The sequence below is a fragment of the Camarhynchus parvulus genome, chromosome 5 (genome assembly GCF_901933205.1).
Source record: "Camarhynchus parvulus chromosome 5, STF_HiC, whole genome shotgun sequence".
Classification (NCBI taxonomy): domain Eukaryota; kingdom Metazoa; phylum Chordata; class Aves; order Passeriformes; family Thraupidae; genus Camarhynchus; species Camarhynchus parvulus.
Genome location: NC_044575.1, coordinates 12,871,561 through 12,890,848, shown reverse-complemented (window position 1 = coordinate 12,890,848; position 19,288 = coordinate 12,871,561). Strand labels below are relative to the sequence as shown.

Genomic DNA, 19,288 nt, shown 5'->3' with positions numbered 1-19,288 from the left:
CCTGGTTTTTGCTTCCCCTTAAATGACAAATGTCTTGGCCCCCGTGCAGGTTTAACAGTTTAGGAAATTATATTCGACCTTTGCATTTGTTAATGCTTGGTGTAAGCTTGGGGTTTGATTTGTGGAGTTCCATTCCCACCTGGTTTCAAGGTGTGGTACCTGGTGGGTTTGGCTATTATTTTCTATGGGCATTGAACATTTATTCAGCACTAAAAGGGCTCAGAAAATACTCACAATTTGTTTTTGTTGGAAAGGTACGTACCAGCTGTTACAGCAAATGCACTGCACTTCCTATAAAATAGTCATTTTTGGAATAAGTATAAATTCTACTTGTAACCTCTTATGCTATCTCAAGACTGTAAACCTGTACTCCTATTTGAAGAGATGTACTAACATGTACAAATCATTGAAAAACTTTTATCACTGTGCATTGTGTTTCTGTTATTCTGATTTACAAGATAAGTATGTACAAGGTAAGGTCTGGGCTTTTCTGTCTTTTTTTAAAGAAACTATTGCAATAGTTTATACAAATCAGAGATAAAAATAAATTATTGAGGAATTTGCTCAGCCAAGGGAAGAAACTCAAAACTGCCACGGGGTTGAGGGTTAATTATAATTGAGGGCAAAGTGGTGGTTGGAACTGTAGTTTCTGCAGGTGAGAATAAAATGGGGATGTAAGCTGACTGTGGTGACATCTGTGGTCACAAAGCTGTTAAAGCAATAGGGCTGGCACTACCTGGAGCTTTCCCTTTCTCACAGAGATCCTGCTCCAGATTAGAAACCTGTTTTCCTACACTGCAGTTCACTGTAGAAACAGAGTTTTGTGGTGACTTAGCATTCTTTTCTGATTTGTGCCCAGATGTGGGAGCAGGGGGAGGCCGGTGGGGGCTGAGGGCCCCTCTCCTGGGGCTCACTGTTTGCATGGAAGGCTGTCCCTTGGGCACAGGGACTGTCCCCCAGGAGCCGCTTCATCCTGTGGGGTCCCCTCCCCACCACACCAAGTGTGCCCTCACACTCTGCTCATTTGAAGAACAAAGTTTCTCTCTGCTTCTGTGGCCTCCTGTTTGCCCCTTCCGGCTTTGCAGGAGGAACCAGAGTCGACGCCTGTATCCCTGTACCAGAGCCTTCCCACAAGTTTCCAGGGTGAACCTGCCCTTCTCACACAACTGCCAGAAGGTGGCTTGGAGGCACAGAAGGACGAGGTGACATCATCTTCGAGGAAAGCTGTGGTGGGACCAGCGTGAGCCGTGCCTGGAGGGGACTGTCCTTGTGGGACAAGGGAAGAGCAGTGAGAGCCATTTACTGTGACTTTAGCAAGGCCTGTGTGAAAAATGTGTATTTTATGATTGGCTTTTCACAAATATTAAAATGAGTATTGTATGTGTTGTGTTAGAAAGTAATGCTGTATTAATTCTCTTAAGCAGTGTGTTAAATATAGTTTTAGATTATAAAAAATGTTAAAATAGAAACTATGCTATGTGGGATACTTTTCTTTAAAGAAAGGACTCTCAGTGAGATAGCATCCACAGGACACATAAATCTTTCAGAGAAAAAGAATTTATTGCCCTCTTATCAGAAGAAACAAACTTCTTCCCTCCTCGAAGGCGCTGTTAGGATTCAGAGGAAGAAGTTGACCATGACCAGACAGAATCCTGTATTTGAATGGAGTTTATGCATCATGTATGAAGTGTATGAATATGCAACAGGCTATTGCTTTTAAGGGTTAATCCTCTGTTAACAGGGGTCCTTTTTTGGGCTCCTGCTGCCCAGAAAAAGGTACCAGGATGTCTGTAACTCTTTGTCTCTATTGTCTCATATTGTCCTAATTCAAATTGTCCAAATTGTTATTACTCTAATTGTATTACTATTTTTATAACCATTTTATTACTATTAAACATTTAAAATTTTAAAAACAAGTGATTGGCATTTTTCACACCTGTGACACAGCCCCCCACGGTATCCAAGTGGGTTTGGCATGGACAGGAGAATGAGACTCCTGTGCAATGGGCCTTGTGCTCAGCAGCACATATCCTTCATTAGTATTCTATCCTCTATTGGGTATTGATTTCTCACTGCTCATGCTAATTAATCCTTATTTTTAGTATTTTTTTCCTCCATTAGGGACTTTCCAACACATATATACTGAGTCTTTGTTAGATTTTCTTTATGCTTTGATTTCTGCAAAACATCTGTGTAGTCTATAAATTCTGTTCTTCTGGTCACAGCACTGAGCCTGGCGGAGTTCAAGAAGCATTTGGGCAATGCTCTCAGGCACATGGTGTGACTCCTGGGTTTGGTGCTGTGCAGGGCCAGGAGTTGGACTCCATGATCCTTGTGGGTCCCTTCCAACTCAGCTTATTTTGTGGTTCTGTGATTGTATCCAATTTAAACAATCCTTCACTCTCTCCCAGGCCTTGTTCAATGAAGCATATCAGGGTCATGTGCTGGCTAAAAGTGATTTAAGACTAACATGCTGCTCATAATTAATATACTGATTATGACTGATTAAAACAATTAATTGAAAATTGATTAGAAAATTTATGTCATTTTCAACAAGCACACATGGCCACTGCAGTGCAGGTGTGCAAAGGGCTGGTGTGGTGCACATGTGTTCATGTCCAGGCAGAGGGTGGGTGTGGTGAGGATCAGGGCAGCTGTGAGTTGGTTTCCCTGGAGCTGCAGCTGTTTTTCAGCTAGCTGTCTCCTCTGAAATGGCTGGGATTGCTCAGCCTGGAGAAGAGAAGGCCCCATGGAGATCTTAGAGCACTTTGCAGTACCTAAAGGGCCTACAGGAAAGGTGGAGAGGGACTTTTAAAAAGCGCAGGTAGCCACAGGACAAGGGATATTTGTTTTAAGTTGGAGAAGGGTCAATTTGGATTTGAAAGACTGTGTTAGGGTTTTTTTTATTCTATGATTTTATAACTTTAGAAAGAAATAGACTACAGCTGGAAGATGATAATTTCTGTTTTCTTCTCACAGGCCTCATGCTGTTGTCAAGCCTGCTGCTTGGACTGGAGAAGATTTCCATCATAGCTTTGACTGTTTCAGGGTTGTTTTGACCCTCTCTCAATCACAAGCTGATAAGTACCATAGCCCAGTTAGTTGTGCTACTTATTTTTCTCTCTCCAAATACTTACATGTTTTTTCATGTCAGGCTAGAAACTCCTTTAACTGAAGGGTGGAAAACCTCTGGGTAGGTGCATCCCCAGCTTTCTGGGGCTGTGTCAATGACCCCTCTGACAATGGGAATTCTTAAACTTATGCTAAGGCACATGGAAAATAAGGAGATGATTGGTGATGGCCAAACCTGGCTTCACCAGAGCAAATCATGCCTGAAAAACTTGCTTTAGAAACACAAAAGGACATGTCTTCATAGAACCAGGAATGATGTTCCCTCCAAAATAAGAGGGAACTGAGAGTTAGAGTTAGAACTGAGGTAGGATCCATAATATGTTTGGAAGTAAAGAGTAAAGTTGAGGGAGAACTGTTCTGAAGGCATAGGAAAGCATTAATACTGGTACAGGACACAAGTATAATTTCAGACTTGAAGCCACATGGAAAAGTCAGAAAAAGAAGGCAGAAGAGGAGGGATACCTTGTGTAAGAAGGAGGTAAGACATCTAAGTTGTTCTGATCAATTTTGGTACTTTTAACTCAACTGAAGAGAGGGTGCATTGAAAATGAGATAACAAACAGCAAGAAAAACAAGAAGTAAAAGATACACTTCCTGCTGTGGTTGCACAGGAAGTGTATCACAACAATTTTTTGGCTTCTCATTTCCAGTAATGGAAACATTTTTTTAGAAGTAGAACAAAAAGGCTTGTGGTAACAGACATACAGTGCGTGTATATCACACAAATCTCACATGCCACAAGAAATAATAAAAGGGTCTCATTAATGGAGAATGTAGTACTTGATTCCTGATGCAGTTTTTATTTGATTTCTCATGCAAGTCAATATTTTATTACTTTTTTTTTCAACTTATCTACAGTTTATAAGTGCCCCTCTCATCAAAAAGCAGGCAGGTAGCATCTGAATATTTGGCAGAGGCTAAGCATCCACCAGATATTTACAAGATCATGGTAGTAATTTTTAAAAACGTCTGTCTTTTAAAATTATACCGGCTTCTTTCTAGTCATGTCTATATGCATGTGATTATCACGCAGTTATTGATGGGCAAAAAGGGGCAGTCAGCATGGAGGGCTTATTCTTGTGATGTTTAGGGGTTTGGGTGAGTTTATTTACTATTATTTTTTTTATAAACCTTGGACTAATGGCAGGGGGAGTCAGCAGTGGTATTTCCTAGGAATTTATACTTGGCCTCAGTGCTTCAATGTTATAATAAAATTCCCAAAGGGGGTACAAAATGATGTGAGAAAATTTGCTGATGACTTAGAATTAAGGAATTACTTAGAAAAACCACACAGAAAGAAAACATTTTGCTTCATATCTGCAGAGTATGTAATGACATTCAGTAGCTGGGTGGTGAAGCAGTAAATGATACGTCAGTAATGCAAACTGACTTGCCTTGAAGAAAAGGCAGCCTTGGCTTTTTTAATCTCTTCCTCTTTTTGCTCAGATTGTGGATGTGGAATAAGAAGGTTCTGTGGTATTGTTAGTGCAATGCTTAGTGGAGATCAAAATAGCAAGTGCTAGGAATAATGGAATTGCTAGGAAAAGAATAGAATGTCATGAAAGGAATTGTTACATTGCAGCATAAATCCATTGTGTATCTGTAGGGTAAGTATGACATGCAGGAGTATTCCCATGAAGAGTGGCATGCTGGAAGAAAAGAGAAATGGTCACAATTTGTCATAACAAGAAACAAGCAGTGAAATCCTGTGGCAGATTCAGTGGTACATGCTGAACATGGTGCCTGTCTTTCCTTGGTACTACGTGTTGAAATTTCTCAACTCTCTTCTGCTCTGTGAAGAGTTATCCCCCCTTTTGGGCTGGATTGCAAATCAGAGTTAAAGTATAAGCTTATTAACTGCTTTGTGAGGAACGATGAGGTGGAATCTGATGTATCTTTAAGAGATTAAAGTTCAGGGCACACTTTTCTCTTTCCTCTGTGTGTGTTCTGAAAGGTACAGTTCTGCTCTTTAAGTACTGAGGATTAAAACTGCCACCGCCTTACATTGGCATGAATTGTACAGGCCAAAAGTCTGCCTTTCCCTTTAGGTTTTTAAATGGGCACCCTCTGTAAAATAAGAAAATGGAGGATTCAGACCAGGATTCATGGCCTTTCATTTTTCTGCCCCACAGAGCTGTTTGAGGAGAAGTGGCTCTCACTCCCCAGTCCCCTCCCTGTCTGAGTCATTTTCCCCTGCTGCGCTTCCATGGGGAATGAAGTGCTGAAGACTGAATCTTTGAGTCAGAGGGTAGTAAGGGTATTTTGGTCTGGAAGCCATTTCCCCAGCCTTTCTAGACTGTCCCCAGCATGAAGCGCCCTTATGTCCACTGTTTCATCCCATGGTGCTGAAATGAAACATGCATGTTTGTGGACATCTGTAGACCAGAGCTGACAATATTGACAGTTTTGGAAAACTGAAAACAAAACACCCAAAATATATCTGTGTGCTGACTGGAACAATGAGTTATTGACTGGATATGGATTTGTTTCTCACACTGAAAAAAAAGAGCAGTATTTAGTAAAAAGTATTGTTGGTGTCCCTGTTGGACCCTAACATTATCTTATTCCTGAAAAACTTGCTGAGGAAATTTGAATGTTACAAGAATGGGAGGATATGGTTGTAAACTCTGCTCCATCCTGTGTTGTTTTGGACCCTGGCCATCAGGAAACATTTAGTCTATCTCAGACATGAAACACTTTCTCTTTAGAAGTAGTATTATGAGCAAGATGTGTAAATAATCTGTGGCAAGCAGCAACTTTGTTACAGAAAGGGACATCATCCCAACTTTTCCTTTCCTTGATGAAATTTTAAAGGGAGATTTTTACAAACGATGTGCCAGAGGGGAATTTGCAAGGTTTGCATTGACCTACATAAACCCTAGTTGAACATAAAAGCAGATTAAAAGTTGTTTCACTCTGCTTCTGTCACCCTTTGTACTTTATCAACCACTGATCTTTATTCTTTGTTAATTCATCTATGTTTAATGCAGCATTACAAATATTTTTCCTCATGTCCTAAAGTATTCATAAAAATAAGGTTGGGTGAGAATATTTGAAAGAGCAATGTTTGTAATTTTCTTGTCTCTGCACAGCTGTGTGTCTAGAAAGTGGAAACACAGGCTCCTCTGTGCTGCTAGGAATGGAAATAAATCATAATGCAAACTCTTTCAAAAGAAATTGTATCCTGGAGTATCTCAGATCAGGAAAACATTTTGTTGCACAGCTTGAGTTTTATTTCAAAAGATGGACTCTATATAGACATTTGCTTTTGTATCTCAACTAGTTATTTTACTGAATGTATCTAATTTGGATGAAAAGTTATGTGGTTGACCTGATCAATTCATGCCATGGGTCGGTGTAGTGGAAACAGGAAAAGGACAGTTTGAAGCAAAGGGAACAGAAAACCTTGTGGAGGAAGAAGACCAAGATTGCCACGTAATCCTATGACTAATTATTCTCAAGAATATGTTTTTGCAGAAGCAGGAATGAAATAGGATATGAAAGGCAAAGTAATACCTTTGAAATTATTTTGGAAGCCCAGCATCAAATCAATTGTGCAGCTAAATGACCATCACATTATAATTATTCAGACACTCTTTCTTAAAGGCAGTTTTAGTATGAAATATTTTATGATGGTTAGTGTTCATACTTATTCTGTGAAACAGGGAAATACTAAGCCAAGTTTTCCATAGATTGTGAAGCAGAGAAGTTCTTCCAGATTGTGGAGCAGCAACAACACTGGAAATAAAAAGCTAGTCAAATTTCAACTTGTTGATACAACTTAAAATTGAAAAAACTGCCCTGTGAACCAGTAGCTGAGAACTTCCTAGAACTAGTTAGCCACTTGCTGCCTACTTTTCTGGTACTGATGTTGGATTAAAGGTAGCTAATGCTGCCTTTCTTTATGGTATTTGCTGCAATTGCTGCAGTGTTTGCAGTCCTGGAACATAGTGGAGATGGAAATGAGGGACAGACTGAGTTATAAAATAGATCAGGACAACAGCAGTTCTTCTGTTCTTTATTCTTCTGTTCCTAACAGTTCTTCTGGACCTTATTTTCTTTGCTGATGTCATCTCCTGGCCTCATTCCCACATCCTTCCATATTTTATATCCTCCTCCAATAAAAGTATAATATATGAAGTAAAAGCTTTTATCAGGCTATCTGAGAGTGCTCTGCAATTGTTCCTTGTTGTAAAAGTGTTATCAGACTCTACAGGCATATAATTGCATTTTAGAAAAAGGGCAGGCTCAGTTGTCTCATTACAAGGGAACTGGAAGGCCTGTCTCACAACAGTCCCTTTTCATCTCTCCATGTAAGCCTCTTCCCAAAACTTCTGGTCCAAAGGAACACAGGCACACCCTGCAAGTCCTCCTGAAGAGTCATTCTTCCCCAGCCTACCCAACAAATCATGTGGTCTGCATGCTGAATGGATTGCTTTACTTGCACAGATGGAAACAAATACTGCTTCCCATGTTATTTTAAAATTGATACCATTTTCTGAGCTTTTAAGGAATTTTACCCAATGAAATGACTGCACAAATTTTTCTCAGATATTCACAGTCTTAAGGTTTTATCATCTGGTCAAGGCAAAACTCCCTTCACATTAACAACTGCGGGCACTGGGTCCCTCATAGGACTCAAATTTGGGGCCTGAACTGATGTCTTGCATCAAAATATTCTCATTTGTGTAACACTATTGAGAGTAGTAGACACCAGTCAAGTTATTTAATGATTTCAGAGTTTTCAAAGCAAGTGAAGATATCATTGTCAGATTCTTTTAAATCCTCCCTTACTACAACAGTCTGAAACATTCATTTCCAGTGCTAATGATCACAGAGGGATATCCAGTTTAAACATGGGTTAAAAAAAAAAAGCTTTCAATACAAGCTTTGCCTCTGCCATCACATCTGTCTGCCTTTGGCCATTAGTAGGCAGTGTATTTATCTTTGAAGTCCTGTGTTTGCAAAGGTGCCAGTCATGCTCTATTAGCCCTCTCTAATCTCCATGTGTGCACTTAGCTGAGAGTGTAACACAATATTTGTTCTTAAATTTTAAATTTGTGGTTTCTAATGAGTTCCAGGGTCTCAGTCTGTTTTCATCCTAAACACCTTGGGCTGGGTCACTGAAACTGTATGTGGTGACATAATCTATCAGGCTTATTTGAGTTTCCTTAACCTATATGCTTATTTAAGAAAGGGGGAAAGGGCAGCAGTGGAAGAATGTTATTCACTAACTCCAAAAGGTTAGTGAAGTCTCTGTATTTTGATATCTGAAAAGAAATTAAAACATTATTAGTATTTCTAAAGTAACTTAATGTTAAAAGGGACTTTATCGGAACAATCTGGCTGAAAATACTCCAGGGCTTGCTGGATATCCCCTTTATTCAGGGGATGGATGGAATCTTAACAAATTGTATTGTGATACACACTGTCACAGAAACCTTTCCTTCCCTTCCTTCCCTCCCTCCCTCCCTCCCTCCCATTCCAAGCTCCCAGGGATGTTTTAGTCATCCTTGAGATCAACCCTGTTAATTTCAGTGCAAATAGAACATGAGTAAAGCTTAATTTCCACCAAAATCAGATTGAAGAAGGATTCTTTAAATGCTTTCAGTGTAAGCTCTCTACAGCTGTCAGCCTATCTGTCCTTTTCCTCAGAAAACTGTGCAGTGGCTGCAGAGCATATGAAACTGTGATATGAGAAAAAATAAGGATGTAGAAGTGGTATAATTGAGAATAGGATTTTTAGCCTGATTGTTCCAAATTGTAGGATTTGTGATAGCAATCAATTTATTAAAAAAAAAAAAGAGCCCCATCTGTTTCCAATCTGTACTCTCCTCCTTTAGTGAAAGCTGTGTGCATCCTCAGAAATATCCAGGGAATTCTCTAAAAGGCTGGGAATGTTTCATGTATTTTCAGAGTTGAAAAAAGTGTACTTCTGTCTGTCCTTAGAACAAGCTGTTAAACTATCTCTCAGCCTAAGAGAGAGGTCAGGGATGATCAGTGTATTCTTTGCTGCTTCAGGAAAATGTAGTTAATCTTTATTCAGGTTTTAAATCCTACAAAGACTACCAGGTTTTAGAAAAATTCTGGCTTAAACTTTGTGGATTTTTAAAGGTTTTTAATATTACATGGGTGGTGGGCATTTTGTATCAGAACCTAATGACCAGGAGTTGGACTTGTTTTTAATGATGTGAGACTAAGGAGGACAGGATGCCCTTGCTAACAGAGAATGAATAAATAGCTGGAGGATGTAACTTTTCATTAGTGTGGTATTTTAATATGTAGCTTCCATGAGTTAAGTATTCAGCCAAGTACCTTTGAGGATGCCAAAACACTGCAAGTGGATCCATCCACTGCTTTTTATGGAATAAGGCAAAGATAGTTTTGTTCTTTTTATGCTATTCTTTCAGTGAAAAAATAGCACAACTCCATTGATTTAAACACAAAACAAAGATCATGCTTGACGATGTGATTCCTGACTTGGACAATGAATTTCTGCTCTCCCAAAAGACTATGCAGTATTCTAGTAGAAGTAACATTTGCAGGTGACATATACACAATTTATTTTTTTTTTCCTGAAAGGCCTGGGATTTAGTTAAAACAAGGCACCTAAAACTGATTTGATTCAGAGGCTTCTAAGAGTTGTTAGACCACTCTATACTTTCACCACATACACACATAATCTTGAATACTTGCTTCACTGTGGCAAACTAGGTACCATAGAATCATAGAATGGTTTGGGTTGGAATGGGCCTTAAAAGTCATCTAACACCAACCCTCTGCCATGGCCAGAGACACCTTCCATTAGACCAGGCTGCTCAGAACTCTATCCCACCTGGCCTTAAATATTTCCAGTGCCTCACCACCCTCACAGTAAAGAATTTTTTCCTAATACCTAATCTAAACCTACTCTCTTTCAGCTTGAAGGTTTTAGTTTGAAGATATGGTCTCATAGGCAGAATTAGCCTATACTGTGGTGTCATTCCTTATCCATATCCTCTTACACATCCTTCAGCTACTCTTCAGTATATAAGCAAAGGACCATTACTATTTGAGGCTTAACACTGCATTTATGTTTGGAAAATAAGTAATCTTCTTAACATTAGTATTTCCAAATGCTTCAGTACTGCCTGTGTTCTTAGGAAAGGGCTGTATTTCTCCACAGTCTGATGTGTCACTGCTTCATTGCAGGAGGATGTGGAGCCCAAGAAGGTGATCTGACAGATGATTTCTCTGGCACTCTAGAAGATCAGAAGGGACATTCCCAGTGTGCTCTGCATACCCAACTTGGCTGTTCCAGCTCAATCCAGATGGAGTTCCTGCTACACTTGGTGGAATTGTTCTGTTGGATGGCATATCCACAAAGATGGGGTTTGTAACAAGGCCAAAACTCTGTGGTAAGTCCATCAGCTGTCCCCCCTCCCTTGAAGTTTCTCAGTGAGCTGTGCACACATGACCACACACTGCTTTTTCTCCTCCCACGCACACAAACTCTGTGGTAAGTTGTTCAGTGAGTTGTGACATGTATTAATGTTGTTGGCCTCTGATGTTATTTGGTTCCTTTTTCTGGGGGCTGACCACAGCAATCCTATCTGAAAAGTTTGCCACCAAACTCAGAGATCATTTTCACTAAAGCTCTCTCCAGTTTAATCCCTCAAGCATGGGTGTCTTTCTACTCGTGAATGCAAGCAACAGAGGAAAGCAATAAATCCCTTTGAATAATGTGCCAGTGCTCCACTGTTACATAACTGTCATCCCTAAGTAGAAGATGCCTATTTAGCAACTAAAGAATATTGGCAAGGATTTAGGTCATTTAAAAATAATTTTGCTGCTTCCAGAATTTGGATCATTCACCCTTAACCTGAAAACTGGTTTTACAAATGTCCTCCAGGGAACACAGTGTGTACTTAACTTCCCCTATGAAAACTACAAAAAATTGTATACCAAAATACAAGGATTAAGAGCCAGAGCCACAACATAGTTAGACGTGGTCAGGGATATGAAAACACCTCAGTGAATGTACTTGACAGGATAATTTCATTTTGCCATATACACTGTGTGACTACGAGTAAAAGCCTAACATAAATAATGGTTCTATACTTTTTTAATACTAGAATATTTCCATGGACTTGCAATGATTAAAGAACTGTGAAGTTTTTTTACTGAGGAACATAGGGTAGCTACAAGGAGTTCATGCACCTAGCTTGTACCAGAAAGGAAAAATTAGATTTTATTGGGAAGGGCTTTGATCTTTCATGGAACTACAGGAACATGGGCAACTGGGAGAAGACCTTATAACCCCTTTCTTAGCCTGTGGAAACCCCTGCGTAGGAGGAAGGACTCCTAGTGGTAGTGCTGGTTGGTTTGTTTGAACTTCTTGATATGGGATAATTCAAGTGAGTACTCAATATGCAGTTTTATCACCCTCTGCCTTTGGATGTCTGATTAAGCATGACTGGTTGTGATTGGGATTTTAAATACTAGCCGGCTTCCCAATTACCTCAATTATCTTTGCCCCAGGAATGATTGCTATTTCCAGGCACGCATCCTGTTGCCCACAGTTTCTCACGCAGGTTTTTCTGGTACCTTCCTTACAGTAATAGCCCTCAGCACAGCACACTACAGACTAAAAACTGTCCCACAGTACCTCCTGAGTACACTGCAGCACTGACACACTTGCATGCATTTTCTAACTCTTCTGCTTCCACTTTATTTTAGGAATATTCAGAAATTTCATTTTTTAAAAGATTTATTTAAAACTATAGCAGTCGTGCATATTGCTTAGAACACATTCTATCCAAAAAGCATTTCTTATAGTTTCTTCTCTGAGTAAATAAACCATCTGCAAAAGGGAGTTTATGAAAATTAAAAAAAACCCAAAAAAACCAAAAAAAACCCGAAAAACAAAACCATAACAAACTACTTACAGTAAAACAATTAGTGACATGTAAAATTATTTCTGTTCAGGTCCCTGTTCTAGTGACTCTTCTGGACATAACTTATCTGCAAAACTATGGGTAAATATGAAAAAATATTTTATTAATTTCAAATGTATGCCCTGTTATGTCATTTTGTTGAGAATATTGCCTAAACCATATGAGACATACCTAAGCTTCTGTGCCAAGATCTGTAGTAATATTTTCGCTTGTAATGCCTAAATTCCCATTTCCTGAAGAAAGACCTGGGTCCTAAGAAATTAACCCAAGAGAACATTTTACTTGCACTTGAAACCCCCAGGAGTTGTTTTTGTGGTTTTTACTTTAGCACAGAACTTTCGTCTTATATTTAGTCTTTAAATATGGAACTCATATGTAAAGCCAGCTGAAGTTATTGTTTAGATTTTGAGAGCCATATGCAGACTTTAGACATGCTGTAAACACATGCAAGCTGTTGCATGACAGTGAAACAACAAAAACAAAACCACAGTTTAATTTTTCTTTTAGTCATTACTAACACTGATATCCCTTTTCTCCCTGAGAGAAATCCATAGGGAAGTATTAATAGGAACATGCTGTTGGCTAAACATCTTCAGATGCAAGCAATAGCCTTTTAAGCTTGGATAAGCGCTAAAAAAAAGAAAAGTGAGTATTAATAATACAGTTCAAAGTGACCAAGAAAAGGCATTACAAGCCTAAGATAGGAAATGATAGTGAATTTTCAGAAGGTGTCATTTTTGAAGTAATAAAATCTTCTGTTTTCTTGCAGAGTAAAACAGAACCTGTCTCCCTCTGCTGGTCTTCAGAGAAAAAAAAAGTTTATAGATACTAAAAAACCCCTGGCTGCATTTTTGATACAAATTACCGGTTATTCCAAAATTAGCTCTTAAAACTTGTTGCCTTTAAATATATAGAGGTCACCTTGAGGCTGTCTGGATTACCTGAGGATTGGTAGATTTTTTAGTGTTTAGTCTGGTTAGGCTTAGTTTCTCAGCATATTGAATGTGATTTATTTAAGCAAATATAACAAGATAAATATAAATAGAACAAGATAAAAGCTGTTCTGTCTTTAATTCAAACATCACTGAATCTAGCAGCTATGCTAAGAGCAGCCTCATACTGAAGTTGTAGATGTAGTTGCATGATTTTCTTTTCCTGCATAGTCTGAGTTGGTCTACTTTCAGATCCAAACTTTGTGTTGCAGTCCACACCTCAGTGGACAAAATCCTGGGAATTTCCACGCTGCACAAAGTGGGTGTGGGGTTTTTACCATGTTCTGGCACATGGCATGGATTCTGTGAAGAGGTCTTTGTCCTTGGTAGGATATGCTCTGTCTTCCTATTGTCACAGGAAGCACATTTGTCCTTTAAATAATCCCTGTGCTCCTACTAACAATTTGTCATTTACAGAAAGGATACACTAACAGTACACATCAAGTTTATTCCTTCCAGTTAGTTAAAGGCAAGCAGCAATTCCAGTAGCTCAAGGCACTCACCTGTTAAATTTGGGGGGCACATAAATGCATTTTATTTGAGAAGAAAATTAAGAACATTTTGGCTTTAAAGTGATTGTTTTTAGTTTGTTGTTTTGTTTTGATTTTTTTTTATGAGAGTGTTTGGTTTTTTTGGGTTTTGTGTGTTTTTGTTTTGTTTTGTTTTGTTTTTTTTACTTCCCATGTGTTATAGTCACCACAACACATTTGTTAAGCTTTGTTATGTGTAGGCGTCCTTTTGATCTTGGTATATTTCAGGCTTCCTTGTATCCTGGATATTGTTTAAAAAAGCATCTACCAGTGACAGTTTGTCATATTTCCAGTTAATACCAGTGTCAATATTGTTAGTTACACAAGCTGATTTGGTCTTTGCATATGCTAGGTGTCAGTTCTTTTGGGATGTTTGACTATCAGCATAGCAAGCACAGCACTTACTCTCTCCAAATATTTAACCAAATTCTCTCATTTATATTGTCATTAAAATGTTATGTAATAAATTGTAGTGTTTTTTACAAGACATAGTTTTACCAAGTGAAAATATCATCGTTTTTATCATAGTTTTATCTCCTGAAAACCGTCAGGGCAACTGTGGCATTTGGTCTGTGTATCACAGAGAGGACACACAGGAACAAGGCAGTGAGGCTGCTGAGACACACACCTTGTGCAGTGCTTTCACATGGGCACGTTAGTAACTTCCTGTATGAGGAATACTTTAAAGCTGGTGTCACTTCTGCATGTGGGAATGGCTAACTTGTCATCATCCATTCCTAAGCAGGTCTGCAGGCTATGCCATTGTTCCCTGCTTGACTCAGCTCTCTAGGGAATAGTGTCACTTTGCCTGGAAGCTGAGCTTCCAAGGCCAACCACTTGTCTTTCTTGAAGGAGAACTGCTGTGGCTGCCCAGCTGTGGAGAGGCTGTGTGGCATTTGACATACAAATGCTGTTTCTAAAACTGGCTGGTACCACTTCCAGAGTGCACCTGATAATTGGTGTTGGGTAATGCGGATGTAGCTGAGAAACAATGAAAGCAGAGGCAAAAGTGCTTGTGTTGGAGTTGCTCTGCAGTGCCAAGTGCTGGCCTGTATCACAAATAGTGTGGCCAGCAGGATTAGGACAGTGATTGTCCCCCTGGAGCCCACATGGGTCAGATGGCACCTTGAATCCTGTGTCCAGTTCTGACCCCCTCAATTCAGGAAAGACATTGAGGTGCTGCAGAGAAGGGTGAGGAAGTTGGTGAAGGGTCTGAGGAACAGCTGAGGGAGTGGAGTTGTTTAACCTGGAGAAGAGGAGGCTCAGAGGAGACGTTATTGCTCTCTACAATGCTGAAAGGAGGTTGTAGCCATGTGAGGGTGTGTCTCTGCTCTCAGCAACAGGACAAGAGGAAATGGCCTGGAGTTGTGCCAGGGGAGGTTCAGGCTGGACATCAGAAATAATTTCTTCACTGAAAGTGTTCTCATGCACTGGAAGAGAGTGCCCAGAGAGGTGGTGGAAATACCATCCCTGGAGGTGTTAAAGAAATGACTGGGCATGGCACTGAGGGCCACAGTCTAGTTGACAGCACAGTGTTTGGTCAAAGGTTGGGCTCAGTGATCTTGGAAGTATTTTCCAACTGTAATAATTCTGTGACTCTGGGAAAGCAAAGGAAGGAATAGCACACTCAGTTTGTATTCAGTGTGATAATATGAAATCAGTGCCTATTTAACATGAAGTACCTTCAGAATACCTTTCAAAAATGAGATAGTGCTAAAAAGGATGGGCCTAAATTATTTTTTTTTAAATGCGGAATAGCAAGAAAATTTTTTGACAAGAAGGAAATAATTTCCAAGTAAAGGCACAGACAGTTCTTACAGTTAGAATGACACTGATAGACAGGCTTGATAATAGTCTAAAATTCTTCACTAATCCACAGAATGAACCAAGTCATCTTTCCTATCTCAACTAGTAAGATTCATATTTGACCTACTGTCACATATTATGTAATAACGTGGTGGATGTTGGTCAATCAAATAGCCGTGATCATGGAATCATGGAATCATAAAATGGCTTAGATTGGAAGGGACCTTAAAGATGTCTCATTCCAACATGATCCTGTTGAAACCGTTGGGTGTGGCAACTGCCTTTTGTTCAGACTAAGCAGGTTAATGCTCCTTTACTTAGCAGTGGATGAAACATAAATGGTTATCCCAGGACTAAACCCTGTGGCCAGTGAGTCACAGGTGCAATTGGGAGCAGTTTAATGTGACCTGTGCATGAAGGGGAAAGCAGCACAAACACCATGGAACTGGTTTGCAGCAGGATCCAGCAGAAAGACATTGTGCCTCTATAAAGCATCATTTATGTGTGTAATCACAATTGCTCCAAGTACAGCACTCTCCTGGCCAGGATCACCACAGGAGCCCAGCAGAGGAGGTGGCCTGGAGACATGACTGCCAGGACAAAATGTGCAAAATGCAATCTGAAAAGAAGGTGGATTTGGATAGACCATCTGGAAAGAAACCTTGAGCTTTCTTTTTTTGAGTAATTTCTTCTACTGATGCCCCATTCAGTGTTCTAAATTGGAGCAGAATTTGCTTATTGATTGTCAAAACAGGAATGGCATTAGAAAGGATTGATTTCTCTCCTAATAACTGTCAGCCTGAAAAATTCCTGGTGGCTTAGATCACAAGGGTAATAAGAACTCTGGTAATTTTTTTAATCTATGTAATTACAGTCATGTCTGTGATGATTCTCCAGGAACACATTTTGTGTCAGTCTTCAACATTTTGCTCATGTTGAAGTCACCTGCAAGGGCTTTCATTGACCTTAATGGTATCAAGTCAAGATCTATCCAATAGAAAATGCTTAGATGCTAAAATGATGGTTACATATAGCCACACTAAAAATATGACTGCCAGCAATGTATTCCTGAGTAATTTTTGATAATTCATTTGTATTGTAGCATCTAAACTGATGTGTCTTCTTTTCATGTGTCTTCTACGCTTCACTAAGTGTTTTGTATTATTCGAATTTCAGCGTGCTAAAAGTGCAGAATAAAGTACCAATGGGCATAAACTGAATACTTCTCTTATTTTAAGCAATCCCTGAGGGGATGGAATATAAAGTTATTCCCTCTGGAATTCTTTTGCATCTACATTAAAAATAATACTGCTATGTTTAAATATCCACGACAGCTTTTAATGTGATCTTATGAAAGGCCCATTGTCTAAACTTTGCATGAAATCCCACACGCAATACTTTAGGGCATATCCAAAGTATTTCGTTCTTTTGAAGCTATTGTGAAGGTCAAACCAAAATATTTAGTCGTTCTGAAACGTCTTGGTATGTCAGGAAGGTTGGAGTTGACAACAGGAATCTGCCCTTGCCGGCCAAGTAGTTTCTGAAGTTAAGCAAAATTCTGTGTTGTTCCAAACCACCGGGGTCGTCCACCGGCAAGCGCTGGAGGTTCATCCCTGTGCTGGGGGCTCCCCGGCTTCCCCAGCGTCACCGCTCGGCCCCGGCCCCGCTCGGCCCCGGCCCTTCCCCCGCTGCCGGCGGCTGAGGAAGTCCATTGTGTCCGCGGCGCGGCTCCAGCCCCCCCGACGGACGCTTCTGGTGCGTTGGGCAAGTTCCCAGTCATGCCGAGCATTCTTGGGAAGATCGGGCGATAAGGGGAGGAAATGACGGAGAGTCACCCCAGCGCCACCCGGCCCCACGGCCGCCCCGGCGGGACGGGCTCCCTGCGCGAGCCGGGGCGCGGCGGCGGCGGCGGCGCTGCGGGCTCAGGTGAGGCGGGGCCGGGCCCGGCGCGGCGCCCGCCCCGCTCCGCCCCGCGCGGCCGGGCGGAAGTGAGCGCAGCGCGGCGGAGCGGGGGAGCTGCCCGCAGCCTGGAGCGCTCCCGCCGGGAGCAGCAGGGACGAGGGGAAATGGCCGAGGTAGGCGCGGGGAGCCTCGGGGGTCGGGGCGAGCTGCGGGCCCTGCGCCGTCCCGGCCCCGTCCTGCCGGGGGCCGCTCGCTCCGCTCCCCGCCGTGCCCCCGCTTCGCCCGCCCCTCCCGGGGGTCGCCGCGACCCTCGGCCTCCGGGCGCTGCTGCCGGCGCGGCCCTGGTGCGGCCCCGGTGCTGCCCGCGCTGCCGGGCGGCACCTGCGAGCGGCGGGCCCGGGCCCGGGGCAGCGCTGTCCGCACGGCCCGTCCCGTCCCGTCCCGTCCCGTCCCGTCCCGTCCCGTCCCGTCCCGTCCCGTCCCGTCCCGTCCCGTCCCGTCTCGTCCCGCGGCTCTGCGGGCTCCCCGAGCCGGGTGGCGGCGGCGCCGCCTGCGGGAAGCGCTTCCAGCCGGGAACTGCGCGTCTGGAGCGCTGGAGCGGCGCCGCTCGGGGCGCGGAGCCGTCCGGAGCCGCTGCCCGCGCTCCGCAGGTGCCGGAGGTGCTGTTTGGACCCGGGGGTGAAGTCTCCGGGATGGCGGGGAGCTGTCACCGGCACGGAGCGGGGAGCTCGGGAGGTGCCCGGCGTAGGGGGCACCTTGGCGGTCGCTGCAGACACCCAGCAGGTTTAGGTTTCCTTTTTGTTCATCACCTTGTTGGCTTTGGACGGGGTTGGCTCACCCCGGGTTGGTGCGTGGCTGTGGTTCCAGAAAAGTTGGATGTTTACGAAGCTGATCCCTAAACAGCTCTGCTGTTTCCTCCGGGAGCTTTGCCGATATTTCTAGTGATACATGGAAGTTTGTGAGTACCTTGCTGTTCTTGGCTTGGTCTAGTTTATTATTCTGTATCAACACAATAAAAAAGGTATTCCTGCACCTTTGTTAGCACAAGTAACCTCCCACTTCAGCTATGCTGTTGTTGGGGGAAGGATGTGGTAGCGAGATGTAGTCAAAAGAAAAGCATTTGGAAGAAAAGGAGATTCTGGTAGTCTTTCTACTCATTGTATTACTTACTACAAGCCTGAAGCTAGGGCATAGCACAGTTAAACTGGTTTGGGGTAGAGGAAGGATGCAGAGGTTTTAACTGATAGCATTGCATGCTTAATGCAGAACTCTTCCCAAAGGGAACTGAAAATGTAAGAAAAAATGTCTGATGTTTGTACAAGATGTTGTGCAATACTTGCTTTGAATATAAACTGTGTTCAGGAGTAGTAGTGATGGATGATTTATGAAGAATCCAAAGGGGAAGCAGAAATGGGGCAGGGGAAATGAAATCAGACGAAAGTATTTTTTATATGGCTTTGTTGGCTTTGAAGGCAGTTGTGTGCTTCATTCTCCCAACCCTGAGAGTGGGCCTGTAAAAAACTTTATATATCTGGGAGGAAGAGAAATTGCTTAAATTGGCCTCATTTGGCGCATTTGTGGGAGGAGGAGAAAGGGATTACAATTCCCACAAAGTTCTGTTTGGTTTTTGGGGTTGTGTTTGTTCTTTTGTAAAAGCAAGTTGGAGCAAAACTGGTAAGAATAAGGGGACAGTGAAAGAAAGCTGCGTAGAAGATAAAGGCAGAGGGAGAGAACACAGGCAGAAATGACAAACACTGGAAGTTAGATGACCTTTTGAGGAGAGGATCACAAACCAGGCAAGTTGTTTAGAGTCTCATCTTCTTAAATGGTGTGCTGTATTTGAATATTATTTTATGTCTCTTAGAGATGCTTGTTTATGAAAAATACAAAGGAGATCTCGGGAAATATTTAATATTTTGATTGATTTAATAAAATAGATTTGTCTTAATTACAGTGCATTAGTAACCCTAATTTATGTACTTGAGGTTCC

General features: G+C 41.7%; 1 protein-coding gene across 2 annotated transcripts in view; it reads left to right on the top strand.

Annotated features, from left to right (window-relative positions):
• The first annotated feature begins 17,351 nt into the window (after positions 1-17,351).
• Positions 17,352-19,288, top strand: part of PIK3C2A (phosphatidylinositol-4-phosphate 3-kinase catalytic subunit type 2 alpha) — a 50,595-nt gene continuing 48,658 nt past the window's right edge. For both annotated transcript variants that reach the window (XM_030948768.1, XM_030948767.1), the window contains exon 1: positions 17,352-17,471. The gene's annotated coding sequence lies outside the window, so the exon portion shown is untranslated. The remainder of the gene's footprint in view (positions 17,472-19,288) is intronic.